Here is an 8,195-nt window from a genome sequence, read left to right on the forward strand (position 1 = left end):
ATTATAGCCTCAGTTTAGTCATCTTGCTTCGAGAGAGGGTTCTTGCTGGATTAACTTGTGGGTCTATTTATTTATTTTCTTTTTAGCAGTCCATGGCATCTGCAGAACTCTTCTCCAGCACATCTCAAATGAGTTCATTTATTATTTATTTTCAGTATTTATATTCTGCCCTTTTCACCCCGCAGGGGACTCAGGGCGGATTACAATGTGCATATACATGGCAACCATTCAATGCCATAGACACACAACATATATAGACAGACACACAGAGGCTATTTTAAATTGCAGCTTTTTCATGAGGGTATTCTGGCCACCAGGGGAGCTGTCACTTCACCATCCATTTGTGACACTGATTAAGTACTTCCTCATTCTTTGCATGCTTCCTGGATAAATTAGCCTCCCCGCATAAGCGGTACCTAAATTTCCTACTTGACAGATGCAACTGTCAGGCTGCAAAGGTCAACAGCAAACTACACAAATTGTTCAGAAGCTCACTCTGACCCAGGCTGACTTTGAACTCATGACCTTTTGGTCAGTAGTGATCTTAATGCAGCTGACTCCCCGTCAGCTGTGCCACAATCTCTGTTGTTTCTCTGCCAGTTTCTATCTCTTCCCAGTTTTCACAACATACACAGAAATGGGAAATATGGCATATATCTTCCTAAGTTTAGTTTTGTGTGATATATCACGAAAACTATATGAATCATGTGTTAACAGCAGCCATTCATCAATATTTGGAAAGCCTTGTGCCAGCAGGACTGAAGACTGAAAGGTTGGAGGTTCGAATCTGGGAAGAGTGCGGATGAGCTCCCTCTGTCCCCATGCGGGGACATGAGAAAAGCCTGCCACAAGGATAGTAAAATATCAAAACATCTGGGCATCCCCTGGGCAATATCCCTGCAGACGGCCAATTCTCTCACACCAGTGACTTGCAGTTTCTCAAGTTGCTCCTGACATAAAAAACCCAATATTTGGAGGACTAAGGAGTCTCCTTTTCTTGCATTGACTATATCCCAGGCATGAGCAAACTTTGGCTCTCCAGGTGGACTTCAACTCCCACAAATCCCAACAGCCAATAAGCCAGCTCGGATTTATGGGAGTTGAAGTCCGAAACACCTGGAGGACCGAAGTTTGCCCATACCTGCTAAACCATGAGCCAAACTCCAGTACCATATTTAGAGAATGGGGTTTCATCATTCATGATGAATTTTGTTTGGTTGCTTTTAGAGTTACAAAAATTGAAGAGATCTTCTAGATGGAAAGAACATGACACAAAATGAAATTATAGAATAAAAGAAAGGCAACCTATTGTCTCTCTTCATGTGAGGCTTTTATGGATAAGATTGACTGTCAAAAGGTAAACCAAGCCTCACTAGAATCTGACACCATTGCATTTGGGCAAACCATGAAATGACGTGGCTCACTGGACAAGATTATAAACCTATGAAAAGTTGAAAGAATGAGGAAAAGAAGAAAATAGGTTACACCCTGTCTGAAAGACAATGTAGGACTTTTGATGACTAAAGCTCTTGGAAGTTTCTCTTCTGCAATTACTGCCAATTACTTTTGTGGCCGTTAATAATAGAAAGGAAAGCAAAACCTTATGTACACATTATTACATTATTCTCAACTCTAAATAACTTTAGTACAGTTAGCCCTCTACATTTGTGAGTTTGATGTTTCAGATTTGATTTTTCGTTGATTTTCTTAGTATGTTTTCTCTAGGAATTTCCTGATGGTTAACAACTGACAGAAGTTGACCATACAGCATGGAAGACCTAGGTTATATCTGAAGTACAGCATTATATGAGTGTGACATCAAAGTCACTGCTATGATTCAATACTCTAGGATTCTCAGATTTGTCTTTTTGTGAGATATTTGACAAAGAAGGCTACATCTCTTGAAAAACTACAATTCCATAGTATTAAACTATGGTGTCAAACTGCATTCCTTCTACAGTGTAGGTACACTAGGATTGTGGCGCAGCTATCTGAGTGTCAGCTGCATTAAAATCACTCTGACCAGAAGGTCATGAGTTCGAAGCCAGCCCGGGTCGGAGTGAGTGTCCGGCCAATTGTGTAGCTTGTTGTCGACCTTTGCAACCTGAAAGACAGTTGCATCTGCCAAGTAGGAAAATTAGGTACCACCTGTGTGTGGGGAGGCTAATTAACTAATTTATCAGGCCATAAACAGACTCCACAAAAAGCACTCCAGCAAGCATGCAGGGAATGCGGAAGTATTTCATCAGTGTTGCAGATGGACAATGCTGGCTCATAAAATTGGTGTGCATCTTCAAGCCATTTCTGACTTTCTTGGTGAGATTTATTACTGTTGGGGAGGGGGGGGGCAGGCAGGGGGGAGGAAAGCAGGGAATGCCTTGTCTTCCTCTTGAAGACAATGGATTACTTGAAATGGATTACTTGGGTGGTGGATACACAGCAAGTGTATCCTAAACCAAATGAGCCAGGACAGAGAAACACTCACCAGGTTAGAAACAAACCACAGAGATTTATTAAATTCAGCCCAAAAGGATGCAAATAGAAGTGGATGCTTCAAAAGTACAATTACAGCAGAGTCTCACTTATCCAACCTTTGCTTATCCAACATTCTTTATTATCCAATGCAGTCCAGGGTGGGAGAAAGAAAGAATCCTTGTCTGTTTTGGTGCTAAATTCGTAAATACAGTAATTACTACACAACGTTACTGTGTATTGAAATGCTTTTTCCTGTTGATTTGTTGTAAAACGTTTTGGTGCTTAATTTGTAAAATCATAACATAATCATAACATAATTTGATGTCTAATTTGATGTTTAGATTGGTGTCTTTCTTTTGGAAAAAAAACTGAAATCGTGGTTTTGGAACCAGGCCTTTGGCTAGCAGGCATAAAGGCATTCTGGACATATAGCCATATAGCCTGAAAAAACCTACAACAACCCAAAATAATAAAATAATATATTTATTATGGAGACCTTGGCAAACTATAGATCTTTGGGGGCAGGGGGCAGGTTCATTGTGGCTTGACATTTACCTCTGAGGTTGCATCTCCTTGTAGAATGAACAGTTACCATTTTAATTGCCATGGCACAATGCTGTGGAATCCTGGAGGCATCAACATTGGCAGAGAAGTCTGAAAACTTTCATGAATGCCATAGCATTAAGCCATGGCAATTGAAATGGTGTCAAACTGTGTTAACTGTACCATATAAAAGCGCCCCAGAGCCACTCAGGGGCAGAAACAATGGCTGTCAATCACTTCCTAAGTAAGCAGTAATGGGACATTGCCTCCTCTTTTTTTATGGAAGTACTTAAACAACAGTGAATACAAGAAATCTTATGCAACCAGAGCAGATGCTGTGGATGATTCATACTTCCAATTAGGAGGAAGTACTTTCTTGGTCTTGTAGTAATGAGCCAGCCTGTGGATTCTAAGAAACTGGTCAATCTCTAAGCTATGCTGATACAGAGATTATTTCAGGGCCATCTCTTCCTCAGGAAGGGAGTGGTAAGGATCCCACCAGGAACTCATAGTGGGTTGTCATCCAAGAACATTAATAACATAATAAAGCCATAAGCCTGCAAAGTGGCATGGCATTCCTTTCTCATTCAGTAGCAAAAAATTGCTAAATCCCATTTTAATTCTAGGCTGCATTATGCAAAAAAGCAGCAATTTTTGAGCACTCAAATCCGTCTACATGTGGAGCAACAGTGTCTGCATGCAATGATTTCTGCATAAAAAATGCTTCTCCTATTGCAGAAGTTTGGACACTGAAATAATGGGGTGAGGGGATTTCATGGTGCATAGGAAACAACAGTGCAATTTGACACCAGTTAAACTGTCACGGCTCAGTGCTATGGAATTCTAAAAGTTGTAGTTTGATGAGAAACCAGCACTCTGGCAAAGAACGCTGAAGACCTTCAAAAACAGGCATGGGTAAACTTTGTCCCTCCAGGTGTTTTGGACTTCAACTCCCACAATTCCGAACAGTCGGTAAGCTGTTAAGAATTGTGGGAGTTGGGGTCCAAACAACATGGGGAGGGGGGAGTTTGCCCATACCTGTTCTGAAACTACAACTCCCAGAATTCCATAGCATTAAGCCATGGCAGTTAAAGTAGTATTAAACTGCATTCCCTCTATAGTACAGCTGCACCCTGAAACAGTGTCTTCAATGTTGACCTGGAGCAAAATAAAATCAAAAACACCCACCAGTGTGACCTTCCCCTTTAAAAATAAATTGTAGAGCATTTAAAAATAGGGTTGTTGTAGGTTCTTTCGGGCTATATGGTCTAGAGGCATTCTCTCCTGACATTTCGCCTGCATCTATGGCAAGCATCCTCAAAGGTAGTGAGGTCTGTTGGAACTAGGAAAAAGGGTTTATATCTGTGGAATGACCAGGGTGGGACAAAGGACTCTTGTCTGCTGGAGCTAGGTGTGAGTGTTTCAACTGACCACCTTGATTAGCATATAATGGCCTTACAGTGCCTGGAGCAAACTTTTGTTGAGAGGTGATTAGATGTCCTTGTTTGTTTCTTCTCTGTTGTTGTGAAAAAACCTACAACAACCCAGTGATTCTGGCCATGAAAGTCTTCGACAATACATTTAAAAATAAATTGTTACTGGATGTCCATTCATTCATTTAAAAGATTCATGAGAGAAACCTCTCAGGTACCACATATGCAATCCTGACATTCAATTTGTTTAGTAAAGGACCAAGTGGATAAAAAGCTACAAATACATTAATTGAATTGTTTATGTGTGTGTGTGCCTTTAAGTCTTTCCAACTTATGGTGACTCTATCATGGTTTTTTTCTTGGCAAGACTTAGAACAGGGGGTATCGAACTCATTTTCACTGAAGACCACATCAGTCTTATGGTTGCTTTCAAAGGGCTGTTGAGTCAATGGATGGAGAAGCTGTGGGTACAGAGGGCCAATCATATTATTTTTATGTAGTGATTGCTGCTCTTCAGTTTTTACCCATCTTGTGTCCCTAGATGTTATTGTCGAAGGCTTTCATGGCCGGAATCACTCAGTTCTTGTGGGTTTTTTCGGGCTATATGGCCATGTTCTAGAGGCATTTCTCCTGACGTTTCGCCTGCATCTATGGCAAGCATCCTCAGAGGTAGAGGTGGAATCTTTTCACTTTGATTATCCACAATGTGGACTGTGGATCATGGGAATTGCAACCCAATAGCCCTTGTGGTTCTGAGGTTGGGGAAAGTTTCAAAGAAATTTTAAAGTCAGACATCATGTCCCCAAGTCTTGTATCTAAATCCAAACCCTACTATTCAGACTAAACAGAACTAAAGACAGCCTTCCAGATATTCCTATATCACAACTCCCATCAGCTATAGTTAAGATGTGAAATGATTAGGGATACAGGAGTTGTAGTCCAGCATCCAGAGAGTCACATGGAAAGCCGGATTCGGTCCACAAAACTTGAGTTTGACCCATGTGCCTATGCCTTCCACTGAGGCTATAAGACTATCCACTTCATCACACTAGAGAAAACATCCACTTAAAATCTGGTTTCTGCCTCCTGCAGAATTCTGGGGTTTGTAGTTTAGTGAGGCTGCTAAAGGCACCTACCTAAACTACGAAGCCCAGAATTCTGCAGGAGGCAGGAACTGGATTTTAAGTGGATTTTTTCTCTAGTGCAGTGATTCTCAACCTGTGGGTCCTCAGATGTTTTGGCCTTCAATCCCCAGAAAGCCTAACAGCTGGTAAGCTGGCAGGGATTTCTGGGAGCTGTAGGCTAAAACACCCGGGAACCCACAGGTTGAGAACCACTATTCTAATGTGTTGAGCCTATATAACTAACCCAAGGTCTCCACAGTTTTAGGGGAACCCATTTTTCTTTTCAGCTATATAACTAGCCCAAGGTTGTCATTATGGCTGAGTAGGGATTTGAACTCTGGTACTTACTCCAGTGCTCAAACTGCTATGCTGTATTGGCTCTACAACACGTAGGAGCTTTCTGTGGAAGTCTGTGATTTGTAATCTGGCAAAGAATTAGAGCTCTCTGCTCGAGAATGGTACATGGTGCCAGCATGGTGTAATGGCTTTGAATGTTGGACTACAACTCTGGACAACAGGGTTCGAATTCCTACTTAGCCATGGAAATTTACCTTGGACAAGTCACACTCTCTCAGCCTCTGATGAAAGCAAAGGTTAACCACCTCTGAACAAACCTGCCAAGAAAGAAAAGCTATGATAGCTTTGCCTCAGAAACAATTTAAAGATATGGATAACATAAACAGTGGGGAAAACTCCAGGGGTGCTTTACTATTTACAATTACAATTACAGGCGGATGAGGAAGAAGAGACAACTTGAAGGCACATGATAATAAGAGCAAAGTGCTAATCCCAGGATTTTGCAAAATGCCAGTTCACACCTGAGACAAAAGTGTTGCTCCTTAAAATGTATTTGTATCTGCAAACCTCAGATAAAGAAGGAACATGAACTGCATCCCCTTTAACAAGAGTAGGGGTGCATCTACATTGTAGTACTAATGCAGTTTAACATCACTTTAACTGCTATGGCTTAATGTTATGGAATCATAGGGGCTGTAGTTTTTCTTCGGTCTTTTGTCTTTGTCCCAAGAGTACTGATGCCCCATTACACTGCAAATCCCAGAATTCCATAGCAGATAAAGTGGTGTCAAACTGCATGTATTTGATTTTGTAGATGTACCCAAATTCAGACACCTGGATGAGGTTTACTGTAGCTTCTTCTCACCTGGTTCCTTTCCAAGTGTTAACCCTACACCTGGAGTAAATCACCCTTTGCCCATTGAGTTACTCTATCTCCCACCAGTCCTGAACCAGGGCATTGGGCTACCTAACCTGCAAAGGTAGGTAGGTCTATAAAGTCAGCTTCCTCCCTTCTTCTGGGAAGGTAAGTTTTGACGGGGCTTCATTGGGTGTGGGTTGGAGGGAGGGGGCTCCAACAGAAAGAAGAAGAAGGGGCACCTTGGTTTTGACAGAGCTTAACTATTTTGCTATCTAAGTTTGGTACTTCTGGGGTGAGGTGGCACCCAAAGGAGCCCAGCAGTGTGCCAGTAGTTGGGGATATTTTGCCATTTCTTCTGCCCTTGTGTCAGAAGAAGACAGAAGTTCATCAGGTAGGTCATTTATTTATCATATCAGAAGCAAACCAAGGGTACAGTTGCAATGGATTTAAAAGCACAAAAATTTCAAAACTTGGCATTATATTAAAAGTCCTTTGACCAGTAGCTGGTCACTTGGAGTGCCTTGGTGTTGCTATAAGGAGGTTGTCCACTGTGCATGTGGCAGGGCTCAAAATGCATTGTAATAGATGGTCTTTGGTTTGCTCTTCTCCACACTTGCGTGTCGTGGACTCCACTTTGTGGCCCCATTTCTTACAGTTGGCTCTGTATCTCGTGGTGCCAGAGCGCAGTCTGTTCAGTGTCTTCCAAGTTGCCCAGTCTTATTTGTGTGCCCAGGGGGTAGTTTCTCATTTGGTATCAGCCATGGCTTGAGATTCTGGGTTTTTGCCTGCTACTTTTGGACTCTTGTTTGCTGAGGTGTTCCTGCACGCAAAAGTATGATAACTGAGACTCAGTGCTGGTTGCACGGTGCAGGTCAGAATTAGAGAAGCAATGACATAACATATTTGAATGTGTTTGCATACGATATCTGGATAGCCTTAAGCACTATGCTTGGCTGCTTCCCCGCCTTTTGCCCCCCCCCCTCCTTTTCTGGCAATGACTCTGCCTAACATGCGTCTCTCACACATTGTGCTGTCTCAGCCATCGGTCCCAGATATCATACTTTCGCCTTCCTGCAAGTATCTGTAGATCTTAGAAAACTATTTCTTGATTTAAGGTGTTGGCATGTAGGTAGATTCAAAAGGTTGCAAGTTCAAATCCCAGGAGCGGCATGAACTTCTGCTGTCAGCCCCAGCTTCTGCCAACCTAGCAGTTCAAAAACATGCATATGTGAGTAGATCAGGTCTGGTGGGAAGATAACGGTGCTCCATGCAGTCATGCCGGCCACATGATGCCAGCTCTTTGGCTTAGAAATGGAGATGAGCACCACACCCCAGAGTCGGACACGACTGGACTTACTTTCAGGGGAAAACCTTTACTTTTACCTAATATTAATACTAATAATATGTTTGGTTGATTTGCCTGAGCTAAAAAACAGTTAATTAAACAAAGCTAAGTAAAAGATG

Source organism: Anolis sagrei, chromosome 2 (assembly GCF_037176765.1).
Source record: "Anolis sagrei isolate rAnoSag1 chromosome 2, rAnoSag1.mat, whole genome shotgun sequence".
NCBI lineage: Eukaryota > Metazoa > Chordata > Lepidosauria > Squamata > Dactyloidae > Anolis > Anolis sagrei.